A 25,850-nucleotide genomic window follows, 5' to 3' on the forward strand; every position below is an offset into this window, starting at 1 on the left:
TTCTTACAATGACTCTAGGGGCCAGGCATTGTTAATATCTACTTTTAATAGATCAGGAAACTAAGGTACAGAGACAGTGGCTGATTTGTCCAAGAGCGTGACAAAACCCATGCTTTACACTACTGAGTAATATTGTGGCCCCATAATCCCACCACGGATAATTAACAGAAAAAAAAATGTTCAGCAACCACAGACAGTAGCTTCCTTAATCCACTGCTGGACTTCAGTCTTGGTTCATGAACTTCCTAGTTAAAATTTAGGCTAGTCACTTAACCCATCTGAAACTGTTACTTTGTCTATATAATTGTAGCAACTGTCCTGCCTTACCTCTCTCAGATTTATGAGTATAAAATATAAAAACATGCAGGGAATGTTTTTGCAAAATGTGAAGTGCTAGGCCAATGTCAGGAACTGACATCATGAATAATGGCTTCTTGGGATTGTGTAAGAACCACCCAGTTGCATGCTGGGGAATTAGAGCTCCTTAGGGGCTCTGTGATAACCCTGGGAAGCTGCAAGTTCTTCTAGCCAAATCAAATCCTTGGCAAGCCACACCCATTTCTACGCTTCATGGCTGTGTGAACTCTTAAGTGCTAGCTGATATGGTTTGGATCTGTATTCCCTCCAAATCTCATGTTGAAATGTAATTCTCAGTGTTGGAGGTGGGGTCTGATGGGAGGTGATTGGATCATTGGGGCAGATTCCTCATGAATGGCTAAGTGCCATCCCCTTGGTGATGACTGAGTTCTCATTCCAAGTTCACATAAGATCTGGTTGTTTAAAAGTGTGCAGCACCTTTCCCCGACTCTCTTGCTCTCTCTCTCACCATGTGATATGCTGGATCCCCCTTCACCTTCTGCCATGACTGTAAGTTTCCTGAGGCCCTCACCAGAATCCAAGCAGATGTTGGTGCCATGCTTGTACAGCCTGCAGAACTGTGAGCCAATTAAAACTCTTTTCTTTATAAATTACCAAGCCTTAGATATTTCCTTACAGCAATGCAAAAATGGTCTAGTGCACTAGCCAACTTCTCCGAACTCCTAATCTGTGTCTTTAAAGTGTACTTGGAACAGCACTGGAAAAATCCTCCACTTTTAGGATATATGGGGGCTGAATAAACCCAGGGAAAGCCTTATGAGATGTCTTCTGCCTGTTCTAGTTTTGAAAAATCACAGCCTACCTATCACAGAGGTTGCGATGCAGATTAACTTGAGGTGATACATTTGAAAGTGCTTTGCACAGTGCTTGCCTTATAGTGGGTGCTCAAAAGATGGCGGCTCTTTTGTAATTCAGATTGTTATTCTTGGGGCTTGGGGTGGTTAGGTATGATGCCAAAGAGGAGAGAGGCTGCAGCAAGGGGAAGGCAGTTTGGGCAGTTGGGACTCCTAGACCACAGGGCTTGCCAGTTTCCTGATTCCTCGAAATGAAGGCATGATTTTGAAACACAGCTGCCTCTTACTCACACAAAAGCAGTTTATGCACAAGGCTGTGTCTGACTTCCCATGTGCGTTGTGTTTCCCAGAAATGTTGGGAAGGGGTAGGAACATGAAGCCTAGTGAAGTGTCTTCCTGTTCCACCACACTTCATCTTCCTGGCATGCAAGTGGTTTAGCAGCAAAGCAAGCAGACAAAAAGTATCTGAGCAAGAAATAACTTTTATTGTCCCTCAATGTAGACATGCAGAACAGTGGACCAGAAAGGCTAGGAAGCAGTGGAGGGTAGCAGTCTTTTAAATACCACATATCATTCTTTTAAAGAATTACTAAGTGTTTCAGAAATTGTAAATTTTCCACGTATTCATTGCCCTCAGTGAAACAATGCACAGGAATGTTCTCTGTTCTTCCCCTTCTGCAGTGTAAGCAGTATTAACAGCCTGGGTTTGAATCCTCCCACAATCTTCTTTGTGCACATGCAACCTTCTTTGTATTCAGGCATGTAAGACATCTATAGGGGATTTTGCTGTTTGTCCTAGAATGGGATTGTGAGATATATGTTTCTCTACAGCTTGGCTTTTGCACTTAACAGTGCATCACAGACCTCCTAGCGCATCAGTAGTTATAGATCTGGTTCATTCTTTCAAACCACTACATGATAGTTCATAACATGAATAATATGAATATGTCAGGATTTATTAAACTGTACATCCATCGATAAGCACTTGGGCTGTTTACAACATTGTAGTCATTCTCAGAGACTTTTTGTCTGCCTGCTTTGCTGCTAGACCACTTGCATGTCAGGGAGGTGAAGTGTGGTGGAACAGGAAGAACCTTAACTAATTATAATATGGTAAACATATTTACCAGTGTCGGTAAATATGGTGGGAAAGATTGCTGGGTCAAAGGGTTTTAATTTACCTATGGAAAAACTGCATGGCTGATATTCATAAATTGCATTCTGATTCCCTCATCCTACTGAGGGATGAGAGAGACCCTCTCATATTGCTTTGTATTGTTTTATACTCAGAAAGGGAAAGAGAAATGAGGCTAAAGGCAGGTAGCCCGGTACCTAGGAACCAGACCCGAAACCAAGGAACCAGACCCGAAACCAGGCCTGGGTCTGCCTGACCTAAGCCTGGTAGTTAAAATTCGACCCCTAACCTAGTAACTGTTGTTACCTATAGATTGTGAAACCTCCCGTTCTGTTTCACTCTGACCACCGGTGCTCGCAGCCCCTGTCACGTACCCCCTGGCTTGCTCAGTCGGTACGTGATCACCCCCTGGCTTGTTCAGTCGATCACGACCCTCTCACGTGGACCCCCTTAGAGTTGTGAGCCCTTAAAGGGGACAGAAGTTGAGTGGCTGACGAGCTTGGATTTTAAGATGCTAGCCTGCCGATGCTCCCAGCTGATTAAAGCCACTCCCTTCACTATCTCGGTGTCTGAGGGGTTTTGTCCATGGTTCATCCTGCTATACTATTATCAAAAAGTTTATTGTTGATCAGTTAAACAGATTTAATTTGCCTTCCCAATAATCAACGTATGACCTCATAGTAAAGGACTGTTGTAAAGAGTGGGCATCCAAGGATATGATCTTCTCTTCATTGGGATCCCAGAAATGGTGGGTTGTAATTTATCTAACGGGACTAAATTCTCCTGATGCCTTCTTTCACTGATGCAATCCAATTATTCTCCTGCCTTTTCTAGCCACGATCACCTTAGACTCAACCTTGAAAAACAAAAAGAAAACAAATTTTGTTGGCAGTAGACATGTTCTGGTTCTCCCTCAGATAAAGTTTCCTTTGCAAGACAATAAAAAAGGAATTGGAAAGGCTGGAAAAGTAAGGTGAGCACAAGTTAACAGAAGATGAGGAACATCAATCTGCTTTACTAAAGGAATTACTTTTGCAAGAGTATTGCTGAATAGTGCTTTTAAGTACCAAGGACATGGTGGGTACATGGGGGTTCACTGTAAAATTATTTCACATTTGTTTTACAAACTTTTAAGATTTTTTTTTATTCGCATTTTTTTTGAGACAGGGTCTTTCACTCTGTCACCCAGGCTGGAGTGTGGTGGTACAATCATGGCTCACTGCAGCCTTGACCTTCCTGGATCAAGCAATTTTTCCCACTTCAGCTTACTGAGTAGCTGAGATCACAGGCATGTGCCACAGCACCCGGCTAATTTTTAAATTTTTTATAAAGATGGGGTCTCTCTATGTTTGGGCCGAAGCAAGCCTCCCACCTCAGCTTCCCAAAACGTTGGGATTACAGGCATGAGCCACTGTGCCCGGCCCTGTTAAGATGTTTATATGTGGTTTGATTTATAAAAATTCTGCTCACATGCCACTTTCCAGGCATAAAATATCTGTATCAAGATACTTTGCTGTGTGTGATACTTCATGCTTTTTAAAGTAATTTAATTTCACAATCCAGTTCCACCCTCACAGCATCCTAGCATGACAGGAATCACTCTTCTCATTTGACAACAGAGATAATTAGGCCTGGAGAGGTAAATGACTTGTCAAAAGTCACATACATAATTAGCAGCAGAGCTAAGCCTTAACTTAGGGATTCCCCATCCAGCATTTGTCTCACTTGGGGAAGATGGGTAGAACATGAGACCCTAATTCCATTTCTCATTAGGTCTCTGCTTGAGTCTTATTTGGCCTATCTCAATTTCTGTTTTACTTCAGGCATGTAGATCCATGCTTCTTTCCATGGCTAATATAACACTGATTGAGAACCAGTAATGCACTAGGTACTCTAGGACCATTGAATTAAATCTGGTTGCTGCCCTGTATCTCCCACTCTGAATTTGTTGGAGTCCAATCTAAAATACTTATTGCTCTGCACAGATAGTACAGGCTTATAAGAACATTTCTCCCATCTCAGTTTGTATCTCACCATTTTTCTTTAGGACCCCCAACGGAATTTCTTCTTGTCAGGCAGGAATATCCCACAACTGGTCTCTGAGTAGTTTTAAAAAACATCCCTTTATTTTGCCTGACTCACTCTTGAAGATGAATGCATCAGTTTGTTTTCTCTTCCAGAATAACATATAGAGGCCAGCTTTCTCTTCTGAGGAGTCAGAAGTTCAGTTTGCCCAACATGGAATGACTTGAGGTACACTTGAATGGTCTCTGTGACCCTAAATATCATCCTTATCAGCAGAAATGTCCTCTTTGAAGATGTGATTCCTTGACTACTTCCTGCCTCTTCACGTTGTGTCAGTTACGTGATCCATTAACCAGGCTGTATGTATATCCTTTGAAATGTTTCAAACATCTTTCCTTTTCCTAACCCCTCCCACTTGCCACTGGCTTTGTCATCTTAAACAGCGAAGTCCCAGCAGATCTCCCTACTTAGCATCTTTTTCTCTAGTCTACCCTATATTCTATTGGCAAAATTATTTTTCTAAAACAAAACTCTGATTATGTTATTCCCCTGGTCAAAAACCATAGTTGGCTTTCCACTGCCTGTTGCAGTGGTGTTCAAAGTCTGTTTGTTCATTTGTCTGTTTGTTCTTTGGTTTCCAATCAGCAGGAGCACCTTTTTTTCCAAGTAAAAAAAATTAGGTAGTTAAGATCCCAAAATGTAAAGCAGATAAAAGTAGACATGTCTTAAAAAATTTGTAGACACACTGTAGTTGAAGTGAGAAGTTGGGGTGAGAAAGTAGGGAAGCACTGGGCCCCTTTCTCCTGGCAGGACCCTTGGTCCTCAGGAAATATAGTGTGAAGACCACTGACCTGCTCATAAGTTTAAAATGCCTTCGCTTGCGATTCAAGACTGCACTAATCTGGCCCTAAACTGACTCTCCTATGAGACTTCCAATTGTCCTTAAAGGAACCCTTTGCTTCAGCCCTTAGGTCTGCTCTCTGTCTTCCCCACACAACTGGGACATTCTTTACCTTTGCACTGCTAAGCCTCCAAGCCTGAAATGTCCACTACTGTTCTCGCTTCCTGTCTGAATTGTACTCACCCTTTGAAAACCAGCTCTAGTTCTACTTACTTTAAGAAATCTTTGCTGGCTTCCTTGTTCTGCAGGGACTCACTTACTGGAGCTGTAATGACTTTATCTTCCAAAAGAACAAAACAAAAGAGAAACAGTCCAGGAAATAAATTCCTATCAACTCTGTTTTTATGTGCTCCTTCTGGCTAGAGAAGCTTATGGTGTAATCATTAGATATGGGAGCAGATTCTCTGGGTTTGTAATGTGGCTCTGATACTTACTAGCTGTGTAACTCTGGGGAAGTTACCACTGTCTCAAGTCCCTCTTCTGTAAAATGGGGACAATAATAGTAGTCATTTCATAGGGTTATGCAAGGATTAAGTTATATCAAGCTCCTAGCCCAGGGTTTGGCACTAGTAAGTGGTATAACTTACTAGTTATACCACTAACTAGTAAGTAGTATAACTTGCTTGTTATACAACTCATATCTGGGTTGATGTGAAGATTTGAGCTAAGGCAGATATGAGTTGATGTGAAGGTTTGAGCTAAGGCAGAGTCAGGGGATGTCCACTGAGGGCAGAATTGTTGGAGGATCCAGAGGTAGAAAATAGTGCACAGAGTAAAATAAAGAAACCACCAGGTGTGAAGGAGGTACCCTAAGAGGTGGTTCCCATAAAGCCCCTATCAGCAGTGCTCAATTCTTACAAGTGTATACTCAACAATTGTGAGCTATTGTTAGTAAGTTTGAAATTGGGACTGTCCCCAAGATAAATAGTCGCCATCCTTATCTATGCTGTTTTAATATCCTTAGCGTTTTTTTTTTATTGTGGTAAAAAAACACATGACATAAAATTTACCATTTTAACCATTTTAAGTGTAAAGTTTGGTAGCATTAACCACACACATTGCATTGCACACTGTTGTGCAACAGATCTCTGGAACTTTTTCATTTTGCAAAACTGAAACTCTATACCTATTGAATAACAACTCCCTTTTTCCTGCTCCCCCCAGTCCCTGGCAAAACCATTTGACTTTCCATTTCTAAGAGATTGACTATTTTAGATACTTCATATAAGTACAATCATGCAGTATTTGTCTTTTTGTGACTGGCTTCTTTAATTTGCCATAATGTCCTCCAGGTTCATCCATGTTGTAGCATCTGACAGAATTTCTTCCCTTTCTGTGACTGAATAATATTCCATTGTATGGATATATCATACTTTGGTTATCCATCCATCTGTTGATGGACACTTGGGTTGCTTCCACCTTTTGACTATTGTGAATATGCTGCTATAAACATTGGTGTACAAGTATCTCTTTGAGATACTGTTTTTGATTCTTTTGGATATATACCCAGATGTGAGATTGCTGTATCACATTGTAGTTATTATTTTGTTTGTTTGATGAATCTCCATCCAGTTTCTCATAGTGGCTGCACCATTTTACATCCGTACCAGCAATGCATAAGGGTTCCAATTTCTCCCATCCTTACAAACCCTTGTTATTTTCTGTTTTCTTGTTGATAATGGCCATCCTATTGGGTGTAAGGTGATATCTCATTGTGGTTATGATGTGTATTTCCCTAATGATTATTGATGTAAAGCATCTTCTTTGTGCTTATTAGTCATTTTTATATCATCTTTGGAGAAATACCCATTCAAATCCTTCCACCATTTTAAAATCAGGTTATTTGTTGTTGTTGTTGCTGTTGAGTTGTAGAAGTTCTTTATATATTCTGGATATTAATCCCTTAACAGATATGTGGTTCGTAAATATATTCTCTCATTCAATGGGTTGCTCTTTCACTCTTGATTGTTTCCTTTGCCACACAGAAGTTTTTAAGTTCGATGTGGTCACACTTGTCTATTTTTGCTTTTTAGTGTTGTTTTAATGTGTCTATATCCTGTCTTCTCAGTGAGACTCAAAGCTTTCCGAAGGTAAGGACAGTGTATGATTCCTCTTGTGTTTTCTGTTGTGCCATGCCCTGTGCCAGGCACATAGTAGGTGCTCACAAATATATACAGACCAATTAATTGAATCTCCATATGCACATTAACCTATTATCAGTCATGAGTGCCTTAGCAAAAACTTTTTTTTGTTAACTGGAAGCTTAGAGGATAGCATCTATGATTGGGCCAAAGGAGAGACATAGGTTGGAGGAGTGAATAGAAAGCATGGGGCCTTCTCAGGAAGAGGGGACTCTATGGCAGCAGGTGGGGACATTGTGCCTGACATAGGGAAAGCTACCCGTAAATGTTAGCTGGTATCATTATTTGTGCACTAGCTGCCTGAGACAGGGAGAGGCAGTGCTGGGATAGCGGAATGGAAATATGAGAAATTCAAAAGAGAAACTTTTCAACAGCTTGCCTCCTTAAAACTGTGTGTGTGTGTGTGTACATATATATGTGCACACGTGCTCAAGTGCCAAGATCCAAATTTGTTTTGTGACCAGGAAGATAATTAACTGTTTGCATTATTTCCAAGAGTAATCATTAATGCAGGTAGTGAGGAGGACCACAAATGTGATTACTATTCAGTGAACTATTTTTGGGTAATGTCTATGCATTACTTATCTCACATATACAGCATCAGTGCTAAGGAAGGAAGGAAGGAAAGAAGGGAGGGAGGAAAGGAGGGGAGAAGAAGAGAGAAAAGGAGAGGAGAGGAGGCAAAAGAAGAAAGGAATAATTATGAGATGATTAAAGCATCTGCCCTAGGACTCTTGGAGATTGATTGGATTTTCTGACCTGTTACTTTATTTTAAAATTGGTGTTGCCCTTGGGGCTCTCAATGCTAAATAGAGAAAACTCAACAAAGATAGTAGTCCCTGCTTTGGGCTGGAAAACATCACAAGGGAAATTAGAAAATACCTTGAGATGAATGAGAATGAAAATGCAACATACCAAAATTTATGGAACTCAGTGAAAGCAGTGCTAAAAGTGATATTGATGGCTATAAATGATTACATTGAGAAAGAAGTTCTTAAATCAACAACTTAACTTCATCCCTTAAGGAATAAAAAATAACAAGCTAAATCCAAAGTTAGCAGAGGAAAGAGAACAATAAAGATTGGAACAGAGATAAATAAAAATAGAAAATAGAAAATAAAATAAATAAAATAGAATAAAATAGAGAGTATCAACGAACTGAAGAGATGTCTCTTTGAAAAGATCAACAAAATTGACATTTTAGCTAAATCGACTAAGCCAAAAAGAGAAGCCTCAAGTAACTAAAATCAGAAATGAAAACACAGACATTATTAAAAATGTTAAAGGAATAAAAAGATTATAAGGGAGTACAATGAACAATTGCATGTTAACAAATGTGGTAACTTAGATAAAATGGACAAATTTGTAGAAACATACAAACTACCAATATTGAATCATGAAGAAATAGACAACCCAATACACCTATAACTAGTAAAGTGATGAAATCAGTAATCAAAATAGTTCAAAGGAAGAGAAGCCAAGACCCAATTGGTTCACCTCTAATTTCTACAAAACCTTTAAGAGTAATTAACATCAATTTGTTTAAAACTCTTAAAAAATTAAAGAAAAGAGAATATTTCCTAACACTCTATGAAGCCAGCATTACCGTGATATCAAAGCTAGAAAGAGACACAACAAGAGAAGAAAACTACAGACCAATATACCTTATGAATATTGATGCAAATATCCTCAACAAAATACTAGCAAATAGAATTCAATAGCATATTAAAAGGATTATATGCCTTGAGTAAGTGGGATTTATTCCTCAAATGCATTGATGGGTCAACATTTAAAAAATCAATCAATATAATACACTACATTAACAGCATGAAGAGGAAAGCCACATGACCATCTCAAGTTACATAGAAAGAGCATTTTACAAAATTCAACACCCTTTTGTGATTTTTAAAAAGAACTCAATAAACGAAAAATAGAAGAAAACTACCTCAACATAATAAGGCCATATATGAAAAACCTACAGCTAGCATCCTGCTCAATGGTAAAAGACTAAAAGCTTTTACTCAATGATCAAAGCAAGACAAGGATGTCAGGTTTTTGGCACCTCTATTGAACATAGTATTAGAAGGCCTAGACAGACAGCAATTAGGCAAGAAAAATAAATAAAAAGAATCTAAATTGAAAAAGAAAAAGTAACATTATCTTTCTTTACAGACAATATGATCTTCTATGTGGAAAATGCTGAAGATTTTATTTTAAAAACTATTAGAGCTAATAAATCAATTTGGGAAATTGGCAGGATATAAAATCAACACACAATAATCAGTTGTAGTTCTATACACTGACAACAAACAATCTGAAAAGGAAATGAAGAAAATGATTTCATTTAAAATAGTATCAAAAAGAATAAAATACTTAGGAATAAACTTAACCAAGGAGACAAAGAAATGTGTACTGAAAAAGATAAAATATTGCTGAAAGAGATTAAAGACACCAATAAGTGGAAATACATCTCATGCTCTTAGATTGAAAGGATTAACATATTTATGATGTCACTACCCAAAGTGATCTACAGATTCAGTGCAATCCTTATTAAAACCCCAGTAACTTTTGTTGCAGAAATAGAAAAATCCATCTTAAAATTTATATGGAATCTCAAGGGACCCCAGATGAGCAAAACAAGCATGAAAAAGAACAAAGTTGGAGAACTCACACTTCTTGATTTCAAAACATACTACAAAGCTTACAGTAATCAAAATATTGTGGCACTGTCATAACGACAGACACATATGCCAATGGAGTAGAAGAGAGCCCAGAAATAAACCCTCATTAGATGGTCAAATGATTTTTGACAAGGATACTAAGTTCATTCAATAGGGAAAGAGCAATCTTTCCAACAAATGATGGCTGGGAAAACTGGATATCCACATGCAAAAGAATAATATGAGACCTGTACCTTACACCATACACATAAATTAACTTAAAATAGATAAAAGATCTAACCATAACAACTAAAACTCTTAGAAGAAAACACAGGGGAAAAGCTTCGTGACAATGGATTTGGCAATGATTTATTGTATATGACACCAAAAACATAGGCAACAAAAAAATGGATAAGTTGAATGTCATTAAAATTAAAAAGCTTTATGCATCAAAGGACAATATCAGAGTAAAAAGGCAACCCACAGAATGAGAGAAAGTATTTGCAAATCCTATATCTGGTAAGGGATTGATATCCAGAATTGTAAAGAAGAACTATTATAACTCAACAACAACCACAAAATTCAATTATAAAAGTGTGCAAAGGCTAGGCACAGTGGTTCTCACCTGTAATCCCAGCACTTTGTGGGGCCAAAGCAGGCAGACCGCTTGAGCCCAGGAGGAGTTTGAGACCAACCTGGGCAACATGGCAAAACACCGTCTAAAAAACAAAAAACCACACACACAAAAATTAGTCAAGCATGTCTCCTGTAGTCCCAGCTACTCAGGAAGCTGAGGCGGCAGAATTGATTGAGCCTGGGAGGTTGAGGCTGCAGTGACCTGTGGTTGTGCCACTGCACTCCAGCCTGGGTAAGAGAGTGATACCCTGTCTCAAAAAAAAAAAAAAAAAAAAAAAAAAAAAGAGAGAGAGAAAAGAAAAGAAAAGAAAAAGGGGGGGGGGCAAATTATTTGAATATACATTTCTCCAAAGAAGATACACAAATGGCCTATATACACATGAAAAGGTGCTTGACATCACTAGTCATTGGAGAAAGGCAAATCAAAACAACAAATGAGATACCACCTTACACCACCAGTAGGATGGCCATTTTACAAACACAAACGCACACACACACACACACAAATACACAAAAAATAACAAGTGTTAGCCAGGATGTGGAGAAATGGAAACTCCTGTGCAATGCTGGTGGGAATGTAAAATGGTACAGCTGCTATGGAAAATGGTATGATAATTTCTTTAAAAATTAAAAATAGAATTACCATATGATCTGGTAGTTCTACCTCTGGGTATATACCCAAAGAAATTGAAAGCAGGGATGTCAGTAGATATTTACACATCCATGTTCATTGCAGCTTTATTCACAATAGCTAAAACTTAGAAGCATCCTAAGTGTGCACCAACAAATGAATAAAGAAAATGTTGTATATGTTACCCATCCTTAAAAAGAATGGAAATTCTGACATATTCTACCGCAACGGATGAACTTCAAAGACATTATGCTACGTGTAATAAGCCAGACACCAAAGGACAAATATTGTATGATTCCACTTATATAAAGTACTTAGAGTACTCCAATCCATACAATCAGAAAGTGGAATGGTGGTTTCCAGGAGCTGAGAGGAGGGGAGATTGGGGAATTGTTGGTTTATGGGTATAGAGTTTCAGTTGGGGAAGATGAAAAATTTCTGGAGATAGTGATGATGATTGCACAACAATGTGAATGTAGACCTGTGGGAGGATTAAGATGGCAGACAGGAAACAGGACTAACTTGCAGCTCCCACTCGGACAGAGAGAGCAGTGTATAGAGACTCTCATCATGGACTTTTGCTCCAAGAACTACCACAGGTACATAATGGTGAAGCCGAGAGAATCCACAGACCCTTTGAAGGAACTGGATCACCACTGCAGGTTCCCTGAGATGTCAAAAACCTGTGTCTGTTTGCTTTCTCAGCCAGTGGGGAGGCTTGTGGTCTGGGATAAGTTCTCAGCCCTGATCACTGGCTGCTTAGAAATAGACTTGGTGTTGTTGTAGAGTCATGGTGGAACTGAGACTGGCCTTTAGGACTGGGGGCTCTGTGGGAAAGGGGTGAGGCCTGTGACTGCCAGCTTTCCACCACTTCCCTGGTGACCTGTGTGACTTATCAGAGGCAGTCATAATCCCCCTGGGTATATAACGCCACTGGACTGGGAACCACACCCCCATCCCCCACAGTAGCCACAGCAAACACTGCATAAGGAGAGGCGGAGCTCAGACATGCCTATCCCTATCCCCAACTAGTGGTCTTTCTCTACCCGCCCAGGTAAGACAAAGGTCATAATCTCTTGGGAGCTCTATTGCCCTTCCCACCTCCTGAGAAACCTGAATACTTAATCAGGTGTCCCTAGGGCAAGTTTGCATCCTCTTTATAGGGCCATAGTTGATGCACTCCTGAAAGGGTCACCTCCTGGCTGGAGGCCAACCAACACAAAACCAGCCCTCTAAACAAAAACACAACCAAAGACCCTCACAGAGTCCATTTCACTTCCCTGCTACCTCCACCAGAGCAGCTGCTGGTATGCAGGACTGCAAGACCTGAAGACAGATTACATCACAGGACTCTTTGCAGAAACTCCCCAGGACCAGCCTGGAGCCCAATAGCTCCACTGGGTAGCTAGACCCAGAAGAGCAAAAAACAAATCACTACAGCTTAGCTCTCAGGAAGTCTCTTTCCTAGAGGAAAGGGGAAAATAACACATTAAGGGAGCACCCATGAGACAAAACAATCTGAACAGCAGCCATTGAAACCTAGATATTCCTTCTGACATGAGAAGGAACCAGAAAAACAATTCTGGTAATATGACAAAATAAGGTTCTTTAACACCCCCCAAAGATCATATCAGCTCACCAGCAATGGATCCAAACAAAGATGAAATCTCTGCAGTGCCAGAAAAAGAATTCAGAAGGTCAATTACCAAGCTAATCAAGGAGGCACTAGAGAAAGATAAAGTCCAACTTAAGGAAATCAAAAATATGATACAGGATATGAAGGGAAAATTCTTCAGTGAAGTAGATAACATGAATTTTAAAAATAACCTCAGGAAATCAAGGACACGCTTAGAGAAGTGCAAAATGCACTGGAAAGTCTCAGTAATAGAATCAAACAAGCAGGAGAGAGAACTTCAGATCTTGAAGACAAAGCTTTCAAATTAAACCAATCCATCAAAGACAAAGAAAAAAGAATTTTTTAAAATGAACAAAGCCTCCAAGAAGTTTGAGACTATGTTAAACATCCAAACTTAAGAATAATTGGTGCTCCTGAGGAAGAAGAGAAATCTGTAAGTTTGGAAAACATATTTGAGGGAATAATTGAGGAAAATTTCCCCAGTCTTGCTAGAGATCTAGACATCCAAATACAAGAGGCTCAAACACCTGGGAAATTCATCACAAAAAGATCTCCACCTAAGCACACAGCCATCAGGTTATCTAAAGTCAAGACAAAGAAAAGAATCATAAGAGCTGTGAGGCAAAAGCATCAGGTAACTTATAAAGGGAAATCTATCAGATTCACAGCAGATTTCTCAGCAGAAACCCTACGAGCTATAAGGGTTTGGGGACATATTTTTAGCCTCCTTCAACAAAACAATTATTAGCCAAGAATTTTGTATCCAGAGCAACTAAACTTCATAAATGAAGGAAAGATACAGTCTTTTCCAGACAAACAAATACTAAGAGAATTCACCACTACCAAGCCAGCACTAAAAGAAGTGCTGAAAGGATCTCTAAATCTTTAAACAAATCCTCAAAATACAACAGAATAGAACCTCCTTAAAGCATAAATCTCACAGGACCTATGTAACAATGATACAATGAAAAAAAAAAAAAAAAAAAACAAGTTGTTCAGGCAACAAGTAACACAATGAATAGAGTAGTACCACACATCTCAATACTAACATTGAATATAAATGAACTGAATCCTCCACCTGAAAGATATAGAATGGCAGAATATATAAGAATTCAACAACCAAGTTTCTGCTGTCTTCAGGAGAGTAACCTAACACATAAGGACTCACATAAACTTAAGGTAAAGGGGTAGAAAAAGATATTCCATGCAAATGGACACCAGAAGCGAGCAGGAGTAGCTATTCTGTTTTTTTAAAAAATATTTTAAGTTCTGGGGTACATGTGCACAACATGCAGTTTTGTTACATAGGTATACATGTGCCATGTTGGTTTACTGCACCCATCAACTCATTTACATTAGGTATTTCTCCTAATGCTATGCCTCCCCCAGACCCCCATCCCCCAACAGACCCCGGTGTGTGATATTCCCCTCCCTGTGTCCATGTGTTCTCATTGTTCAACTCCCACTTATGAGTGAGAACACACGGTGTTTGGTTTTCTCTTCTTGTGTTACTTTGTTGAGAATGATGGCTTCCAGTTTCATCCATGTCCCTGCAAAGGACATGAAGTCATCCTTTTTTATGGCTGCATAGTATTCCATGGTATATATGTGCCACATTTTCTTTATCCAGTCTATCATTGATGGGCATATGAATTGGTTCCAAGACTTTGCTATTGTGAACACTGCTGCAATAAACATACCTGTGCATGTGTCTTTATAGTAGAATGATTTATACTCCTTTGGGTATATAGCCAGTAATGGGATTGCTGGGCCAAATGGTACTTCTAGTTATAGATCCTTGAGGAATCGCCACACTGTCTTCCACAATGGATGAACTAATTTACACTCCCTCCAACAGTGTTCCTTTTTCTCCACATCCTCTCCAGCATCTGTTGTTTCCTGACATTTTAATGATCGCCATTCTAACTGGTGCGAGATAGTATCTTATTGTGGTTTTGATCTGCATTTCTCTAATGACCAGTGATGATGAGCATGTTTTCATAAGTTTGTTAGCTGCATAAATGTCTTCTTTTGAGAAGTGTCTTTTCATATCCTTCACCCATTTTTTGATGGGGTTATTTGTTTTCTTTTGTAAATTTGTTTAAGTTATTTGTAGATTCTGGATATTAGCCCTTTGTCAGATGGATAGATTATAAAAATTTTCTCCCAATCTGTAGGTTGCCTATTCAATCTGATGATAGTTTATTTGCTGTGCAGAAGCTCTTTAGTTTAATTAGATCCCATTTGTCTATTCTGGCTTTTGTTGCCATTGCTTTTTGTGTTTTAGTCATGAAGTCTTTGCCCATGCCTGTGCCCTAAATGGTATTGCCTAGGTTTTCTTCTAGGGTTTTTATGGTGTTAGGTCTTACATTTAAGTCTTTAATCCATCTTGAGTTAATTTTTGTATAACATGTAAGGAAGGGATCCAGTTTCAGCTTTCTGCATATGGCCAGCCAGTTTTCCCAGCACCATTTATTAAATAGGAAATCATTTCCCCATTTCTTGTTTTTGTCAGGTTCATCAAAGATCAGATGGTTGTAGATGTGTGGTGTTATTTCTGAGGCCTCTGTTCTGTTCCATTTGTCTATATGTCTGTGTTGGTACAGGACCATGCTGTTTTGGTTACTATAGCCTTGTAGTATAGTTTGAAGTCAGGTAGAGTGATGCCTCCAGCTTTGTTCTTTTTGCTTAGGATTGTCTTGGCTATGTGGGCTCTTTTTTGGTTCCATATGAAATTTAAAGTAGTTCTTTCCAATTCTGTGAGGAAAGTCAGTGGTGGCTTGATGGGGATAGCATTGAATCTATAAATTACTTTGGGTAGTATGGCCATTTTCCTGATTCTTATGTCAGACAAAACAAACTTTAAAGTAACAGCAGTTAAAAAAGACAAAGAGGGACATCATATAATAATAAAAGTACTAGTCCAACAGAAAAATATCACAATTCTAGATATATATGTACCTAAAACTGGAGCTCCCAAAATTATAAAACAACTACTAGACTTAAGAAATGAGATGGACAGCAGGACAATAATTGTGGGGGACTTTAGTACTCCACTGACGGCACTAGATAGGTCATCAAAACAGAAAGTCAACAAAGAAACAATGAACGTAAACTATACCCTACAACAAATGGGCTTAACAGATATTTACAGAACATTCTACCCAACAACTTCAGAATATACACTCTATTCATTAGCACATGGAACGTTCTCCAAGACAGACCATATGATAGGCTAAAAAACATGTATCAGTAAATTTAAGAAAACTAAAATTATATCAAGTACTCTCTCAAACCATAGTGGAATAAAGTTGGAAATTAACTCCAAAAGGAACCCTCAAAACCATGCAAATACATGGAAATTAAATAACATAGTCCTGAATGATCCTTTGGTCGATGATGAAATTCAGATGGAAATTAAAATAATTATTTGAACTGAACAATAATAATGACACAACCTATGAAAACCTCTGGGATACACCAAAAAGCAGTGCTAAGAAGAAATTTCATAACATTAAGTGCCTACATCAAAAAGTCTGAAGGAGCACAAATCTAAGATCACACCTCACAGAACTGGAGAAACAAGAACAACCCAAACCCAAACCCAGCAGAAGCAAAGAAATAACGAAGATTAGAGCAGAACTAAATGAAATTGAAACAAAAAAATACAAAAGATAAATGAAACAAAAAGCTGGTTCTTTAAAAAGATAAATAAAATTGGTAACCATTAGCAAGATTAACCAAGAAAAGAAGAGAGAAGATCCAAATAAACTCAATTAGAAACAAAATAGGAGATATTACAACCAATGCCACAGAAATAAAAAAGATCATTCGAGGCTACTATGAGCACCTTTAGGTGCATAAACTAGAAAACCTAGAGGAAATGGATAAATTCCTGGAAATATCCAACCCTCCTAGATTAAACCAGGAAGATACAAAATCTCCAAACAGACCAATAGGAAGCAGCGAGATTCAAATGGTAATTTAAAAATCGCCAAACCAAAAAGTCCAGGACCCAAAGGATTCACGGCTGAATTCTATCAGACATTCAAAGAAGAATTGGTACCAATCCTATTGATACTATTCCACAAGATAGAAAAAGAGGGAATCATCCCTAAATCATTCTATAAAGCCAGCCTAATACCTTAATACCAAAACCAGGAAAGGACATAACAAAAAAAGAAAACTACAGACCAATATCCCCAAAGTAGGACATAGTTGCAAAAGTCCTCAACAAAATACTAGCAAACCAAATCCAACAGCATATCAAAAAGATAATCCACCATAATCAAGTGAGTTTCATATGAGGGATGCACAGATAGTTTAATATATGTAACTCAATAAATGTGATACACCACATAAACAGAATTTAAAACAAAAAATCACATGATCATCTCAATAGACACAGAAAAAGCATTTGACAAAATCCAGCGTTCCTTTATGATTAAAACCCTCAGCAAATTGGCATAGAAGGGACATACCTTAAGGTAATAAAAGCCATTTACAACAAACACATAGCCAATATTATACAGAATGGGGAAAAGTTGAAACATTCCCCCTGAGAACTGGAACAAGATAAGGCTGCCCACTTTCACCACTTCTATTCAACACAGTACTGGAAGTCCTAGCCAGAGCAATCAGACAAGAGAAAGAAATAAAGGGCATCCAAATCGGTAAAGAGGAAGTCAGGCTGTCCCTATTTGCTGATGATATGATCATATACCTAGAAAACTCTGAAGACTCTTCCAAAAAGCTCTTAGAACTGGGAAATGAGTTCAGCAAAGCTTTAGGATACAAAATTAGTGTACACAAATCAGTATCTCTGCTATACGCCAACAGTGACCAAGCTGAAATCAAATAAAGAACTCAACCCCCTTCCCAATAGCTGTAAAAATAAATAAAATATTTAGGAATATACCTAACCAAGGAAGTGAAAGACCTCTACAAGGAAAACTACAAAACACTGCTGAAAGAAATCATGGGCAACACAAACAAATGGAAACACTTCTCATGCTCATGGATAGGTAGAGTCAATATTGTGAAAATGACCATACTGCCAAAAGCAGTCTAAAAATTCAATGCAATTACCATCAAAATACCACCATCGTTCTTCACAGAACTAGAAAAAAAAATCCTAAAATTAATATGGAAGCAAAAAAGAGCCCACACAGCCAAAGCAAGACTAACAAAAAAGAACAAATATGGAGATATCACATTACCTGACTTCAAACTATACTACACAGCCATAGTCATCAAAACAGCATAGTAGTGGTATAAAAATAGGCACATAGGTGAATGAAACAGAATAGAGAACCCAGAAATAAAGCCAAATACTTAGAGCCAACTTATCTTTGACAAAGCAAACAAAACCATAAAGTGGGGAAAGGACACTCTATGTAAAAGAAAAATGGTGCTGGGATAATTGGCAAGCCACATGTGGAAGAATGAAACTGGATTCTCATCTCATGCCTTGTACAAAAATTAACTCAAGATGGATCAAAGACTTAAATCTAAGACCTGAAACCATGAAGATTCTAGAATATTACATTTAAAAGAAAAAAAAAACCCTTCTAGACATTGGCTTAGGCAAAGACTTCATGACCAAGAACCCAAAAGCAAATGCAACAAAAACAAAGATAAATATATGGGACTGAACTAAAGAGCTTCAGCACAGCAAAATAAATAATCAGCAGAATTAACAGACAACCCACAGAGTGGGAGAAAATCTTCACAATCTATATATCTGACAAAGGACTAATATCCAGAATCTACAAAGAACTCAAACAAATCGGCAAGAAAAAAAACAAACAATCCCATCAAAAAGTGGGCTAAGGGCATGAATAGACAATTCTCAAAAGAATATACAAATGACCAACAAGCATATGGAAAAATGCCCACCATCACTAATTATCAGGGAAATGCAAATCAAAACCACAATGCAATGCCACCTCATTCCTGCAACAATGGCCATAATAAAAAATCAAAAAATAATAGATGCTGATGTGGATGCAGTGAAAAGGGAACACTTTTTACACTGTTGGTAGGAATGTAAACTAGTACAACCACTATGGAAAACAGTGTGGAGATTCCTTAAAGAAGTAAAAGTACATCTACCATTTGATCCAGCAATCCCACTACTAGGTATCTATTCAGAGGAAAAGAAGTCATTATATGAAAAAGATACTTTCACACATGTTTATAGCAGCACAATTTGCAATTGCATATATACGGAACCAGCCCAAATGCCCATCAATCAATGAGTGGGTAAAGAAAATGTGATAAACACACACACACACACACACACACACACCATGGAATACTACTCAGCCATAAAAAGGAATGAAATAATGGCATTCACAGCAACCTGGATGGAACTGGAGACTATTATTCTAAGTGAAGTAACTCAGAAATGGAAAACCAAACATCATATGTTCTTACTCATATGTGAGAGCTAAGCTATGAGGACACAAAGGCTTAAGATACATTTGACTTTGGGGACTTGGGAGAAAGGGTGGGAGGTAGGTGAGGGATAAAAGACTAGTCACTGGGTAGAGTATACACTGCTCGGGTGATGGGTACATGAAAATATCAGAAATCACCATTAAAGAACTTATTCAGGTAAACAAAAACCACCTGTTCCCCAAAAACGTATTGAAATTAATTTTTTTAAAAAATGTGAATGTATTTATTGCCACAGATTTGTACAAGTAAAAATGGTTAAAATGGTAAATTTATTTTATGTATATTTTACCACAATGAAAAAAGAATTTGTTAGACATACAAGTTGAAATTTTAGTATAAGGGGAAAATAATAATTTAACAAAAAAAGCAATTAAAAATTGAAGCCTGTTCTGTGGTAGAACTAAACCAATATGGAAGTCAGCTAGATACATCTGTTAATAAAAGTTGGGTTGATAAGTTAAATAAAAAGTAATAATAGGAGCAAACACTTAGTAAGCACTTGCCATGTTCCAAGTACTTTACAAACATTATTTAATTTTCACAACCACCTGTGGGGAAGCTACTGTTATTATCTCCAATATACAGATGAGGAAAGTGAGGCTCTCTGTTGACACCAGGAATTTCACTGTGTTGCCTCTAAAACAGTCTCAGCTGGGCACAGTGACTCATGCCTATAATTCAAGCACTTTGGGAGGCTGAGGCCAGAGGATTGCTTCAGGCCACAAGTTCAAGACCAGCCTGGAAAACAAAGGGAGACTCTGTCTCTACAATTTTTTTTAAATTAGCTGTGACACAGTGGTGCACTCCTGTAATCCCAGCTATTTGAGAGGCTGAGGCAAGAGGACTGCTTGAGCCCGGGAGGTGTAGGCTGCAGTGAGCTGTGGTCATGCCACCGCACTCCGGTCTGGTGACAGAACAAGACCCTATCTCAAAAGTAAATAAAATAATAAAGAAACAAATAAATGACGGCCTCTACCTTTGAGCAGATCACAATCAGCAAAGAGAAGCCTATAGGCAATGATAAAACTCTACAGCATCATATATGTTGCAAGGAATGTAAGTATGAAATGCTACAATAGAACAGACGAAGATGCAATTTCAGTTGACCCTGGAACCATGTGGGAGTTAGGGTTGCCAAGCCCCCAGACAGTAAAAATCAGCATGTAACTTTTCAGTCCCCCAAAACTTTACTAATAGCCTGCCATTGACCAGAAGTCTTACTGAGAACATAAACAGTCAATTAACATGTATTTTGTATGTTATATGCATTATATACTGTATTCTCACAATAAAGTACAATAAAGTATGCCAGGAAAAATAAAATATTATCAAGAAAGTCATGAGGAAGAGAAAATACATTTACGGCACCGTACTGCACTTATCAATACCGTAAGTTTGCATCATCTGTTTAAAAGATGAATCGTCTGTCTGAAATAGTGGGCAACTGCAGCTGCAGACCTCAATCTACAGTACACATCAAACAATCAACTTTTTGTTGTAGTATCTTGACTTTTCTCTGCTTCTTGGGAGCACGTCCAGCATGACTAATGGCACTTCGTGCGGATCTCCTGGTGTTATTCAAGGTTTACAGCATTGCACTATATGCGATGAAAAACACGAAAGAACCACAAGGATCGCTTTTTACTGTGATCCACAATTAACTGGAGAGAGGATCTACTTACTTGAAGATGATTAGCATCACATGGCATTTTAAAGAACACTCATAATACTTGAGCTCACTACAAGAACAGCAGGAGGTTGGCTACAAAATATTACAGCAGTACAGTGTGTACTACAATTAATTTTATGCAGTCATGATTTAATACTGCATCATTACATCTGCTTACATTTCTCTCAACTGTGAATGGTGCCATGTATGGTTCGTGTGTGCATAAGTTTTGATAAATGTTAACTTTTTATAATAGATTTGTGTAGTTTTATGGGAGTAAATGGTAAAATATATGAGTATCTACATATATTTTATGCATTCATAACATATATTTTTCTTTTTTAAAAAATATTTCTAGGCAACATGGTTCATCTCTGAGTTTTCTTACCCGTGTTCACTGATGAGAAATTTTTGTGTAGAAGAGTGGTAGAGTTGATTTATGAGAATTATTGGGAATGTGTAGTGAGAAGGAAGGACAGGACTGAAAAGATCTAGGAAGCTTAAGAGAAGGGCTGCTTAGTTTAACTCAACAATTGTTAAAGATCCAATTTCCATATTTGCCACCAGAATTTTCACATGACACTCCCTTTGAGGGACTACATTAATTGTGGAGTTTATTTGGCTTTAAGATTCCAAGAAGATTAAAATTCTCTATTTATGTTGGCCAAATAGATGGGTGGGTAGATGGATGAAGGGATGTTGAATGTATGGATCATGGATGAATAAATGGATAGTTGAAGGGATGTTGGATGGATGACAAATGGATGGATGGATGGATGGATGGAGCTAGATGGAAGGATGGCTGGACTCTTGCTAGACTGAGATAAAGGAAAAAATTCTCAGCTTCATCAGCTTGTTTCCTGATTGTTTTTGAAGTTCAGGTAGACCTGCCTCAAGACATCATGAAATACTTCCTGGTTATTTTCCACTTCTTTCATTAGGTTTTAAATGTACCTAACAGTGATACAAATGCTGCATTTAGCTTAGTGTTAATACATTTGAATGATGTTAATTCTCACTGTGAAAGTTTAAGCTACATTACAAGTCAGTTTGTAGTCAGCTGTACTAGTCACTGTCTTAGAATTTGGCAACTGGCGAACAACTAACTCCACAGAACCCACCTTTACCCTTGTCCCAACCAAATTGCAGCATGAACTAGTGATGCGGTCAAAGCCAGTTGTTTGAAATGACTATTTAGTGGAAACAAGACATTTCACTCATTAGCATACACATGCAACACATACAAATTGATTACCTGCTGCAAGACATTTGTCTCACATAGCTCCTATCTTTGGGGAGGTCACAGTCTAGTGAAAGAAATAGATATGTGGAACAAGGAACTAGAATACAGTAAGTGACGACTAGATTGGAAGTAGGTAGAGAGAGCTAGGCAAGTCTTGAGCAAGGGGTGATGAGCTAGAGAGGGTCAGAGAAGGCTTTGTATAGGAAGGAGGTACTGGGAATCCCTGGAAATCAACCCTAAAAGATTAGACATCCTCCTGTAGAGAAAAGGCAACAAATGAAGGGCTTCTTTGAGCAGGAAAGAGAGACAACATACATTTTAACCCTTTCTGGTATGCTGGCCCATCATGCTTAGTGACTGTAGTTACTAAATATCTATGGTTAAATCAGTTCTGATTTCCAGACATTTGGTGAACAAAATCAGAGGTGGGAGCAGCTTTTCCTTTGTTGTTATTTGTTTGATTGTGTACTTGTTGTTTCTTTTTGTCTCCAATACAGTAAATGTCTTCATCTTTTTCAGCCTACTTTCACTTTTCAGCAGTGGACAGAACATTGTCTTATTTAGGGGTTACTATTGCAACCTCATTTTCAACTTTTGCCCTCTCTTCCTCTCAAGTGCAAGAGTACTTAACCGTTTAGGGACCCACGGATGGAATTCTGTGGGTCTAGGAACCGGGATTTGTATTTTTACTAATATCTAACTGAAATTTAGCTTTTCCCTCAATTACCAGTGTAGGCAACAAACAACAGTATTAGCAATAGTTGTGACTTTATCAACAATAGAAATCATATTTTCCTGTAACATTACAGCCATGGCTGATGTCTTGAAATATCATATGTGTGCATCACTATTTCAAAATTACAGTAGTTATGAGACCGACTACTGTAACTTGTTTAATATGCTAATGAAACACATAAATGACTATATCACAAATCTTTAAAAAGTCATTTCAATATTGTTCATTTCCTTAGTAATCTTATATATTTAATTTTATACATTTAAAGACATTGTTTTGAGAGGGATTTACTGGCTTCATCAGGGGGCATAGTACAAAAACGGTTAAGAGGCTCTACATTGCATTTCTTATAATTGCTCGTTCTAGAAAGTAAGGAATAATACATTACTTTTCGGCCACCATGTTGGCAGCTTTCATTCAGAAACTTTCCCAAGCTTGTAAACATTTAGCTCAATGCCCTTGAAGACCATTAAATCTTCGTTGCATTTGTGTAACTAGTTTTTTTTTTTTTTTTTTAAAGGAACAGTATGGGAAAACTCTGGTTTTCAGCCAAGCCTTATTCTTTAGGGCACCAGACCTCTGGGTGTAAGATAATTCACATATTGCTCTACTTGTAGCTACTGTTCCTGATATTTGTAGGGACAGTCAGAAATTGAGATTTGGGTAGCTCACAATATTACATTTAACCATTCTTCTTCCCAGGATGCCCTTTGAACAAGGTACTTGTGTAGTTCAAATAAAGATAGTGAAAAACAAAATGAAAACTGCCCAATGCTGAGCACAGACGAGGCAGGCACTTGCAGACACTTATTGGAAAAGAAAGAGGCATGGAAGACATGTAAATTTAATCTGATGGAGGCAATTTTGCTCCATTTCCCTTTCTCCTGATTACTGAAGTGAAGGGAGAAGGGAGGAAGATTGGCTCAATTGTCAAGGAAATGAGGTAGTTTGGGTCAGCTCCCGGGTAACTCAAGCCCTAATGAGGTAGGGTCTTAGTGAGTCAGATCTTTCTCCTTGTCCTCTTCTTAAAGGGCTCTTCATAGGCTCATTGTCAGTTTGTCCCCCATGCTTATGTACTTGTCTTCTTTCCCCTCATTACTAACCCACAGGAAGGTACACTTGGGCGTACACGTCAGTGAATGACTCACACAGAGGATTTGAGACATGATATACATACACAGTTCCACTTGATTTATTATCAGCAGATTTAGATATGCTGGCCCTGAAACATCCCAAATCTATAGAGTGAAAGAGAGCTTGGTAAGCTCACACATTTACACCCTCCCTCTCTCTGTACACACAGGGGCAACACACACATTCTTTATGGCCATAGCCCTCTAGACATCTGTGTCACAAACAGCTGTGACAAACCAAATCTTCCCACCCATCACCTTCTTCTGTGAGAGGTGTTATTTGTCCAAGCACTCATGTCTGTGAGAAGCATGCATTTCCAAATGTGCTGTGCCCCTCCTCTCCTTCCTCATCTATCCCTACAGATCCAAACACAGACGCAGGTATTCATAATGCACAAGCCTAAATGTCAAGGTCAGGTACCCTTTGCCTCACAGGCACTGTACAGATCTGCAAGATCCCACATTGACTGCACTCACCTTGCTGTCACTGCTGACTCAATGAAATGGAACTTGCCTTAACTTGTTTTTAATCTTGGTAGACATCCGAGCTGACAAAGTAAGAATTCAGGTGGACCCCCTTGATAAGACTTCTCAGCATTTGGGAATGCAGCTCCCTTAGCTAAGCTAGCCAGCTATATAGTTACAGGAAAGGCTGGGGTGTCTGCCACACACGCTTTTTAAGATGATTCCCCAACACCAAATTAGCCAATTGCACTTAAGTGATTCCTATTTGGTTAATTGCTTTTAAGGAGTCTGTTAAAACCCCTCACTTACTCCAGCCCACACTCAGTTAGAAATCCCAAAACAGCAGTATGGTTGGGGCAGTGGTTGGGAAGCAGCTTTGGTTGCTAGGATGGAGACAGCTTGGTGTGATGTCTTGGGTGGGCCCATGTTGTTTTTATTATTACTATTTTGCAATTACGTGAGAGGAGCATTATCTCATATACTTTAAAAAAAAAGAATCCCACTGTCTCATCCCTTAGGTCATTCCTGTGCCATCACCCCAGCAAAACTGGGCACTCTCTGTTTCAGTTTCAAATTCTTATCTCCCCTCTCCCTGCCATACACACAAACACACAAGTGTGTGTGCACAATTCTACCATACATTTCTTCTTCTTTATTTTATTTCTGCATTTTGTTTTCCATGAGGATGGCAGCTAGAGAGTGAAATTGAAGGATGGCTTATTTTCTGGGTGATAGTCACAGTAACCTACTTGAAGGGCTAAACTATGTCCAAAGGGAGAGAAGCTCCCTCAGAGGGGGTGGGGGTCAGGGAAAGTGAGAGAGGGAAAAAAAAAAAAACAGTGAGAGATAGAGAGACAGAGAAACTGAAAAGGAAAAATCCCAGAGGAGATTTTTCAAAAGTCGATCCTGAGAGCAAATGGAGGTCACCTTCCATAAGCAAGACTATGGCCAAATGCTTCAATGACCACATTGTCATTCTTCACTCCTCCCCTTCTGACAGCTTTTACATAAGCTTATTTGGCTGGTTTTTTAAACAACCTCTTTATTACAGAGTGGTGCTTCTGTTTCAGTCCTTCAGTAATTCCCCAGGTCCAGACCAGTATATTACAAAGGGCCAAAGAATGGGCTTGCTGTCACCAGTTATCTGGTCTTTTCTCCATGAGAACATCTGCATCCTGTCTGAGGTGCTGCACCCCCTTGAAACT

The 25,850-nt window shown here is 38.6% G+C and overlaps 1 protein-coding gene across 1 annotated transcript in view; it reads left to right on the plus strand.

The window, feature by feature from the left end:
* Window positions 1-25,850, plus strand: part of PAK3 (p21 (RAC1) activated kinase 3) — a 285,291-nt gene that overhangs the window by 66,862 nt on the left and 192,579 nt on the right. The window lies entirely within an intron of this gene.

This window comes from Macaca fascicularis, chromosome X (genome assembly GCF_037993035.2).
Source record: "Macaca fascicularis isolate 582-1 chromosome X, T2T-MFA8v1.1".
Lineage (NCBI taxonomy): Eukaryota > Metazoa > Chordata > Mammalia > Primates > Cercopithecidae > Macaca > Macaca fascicularis.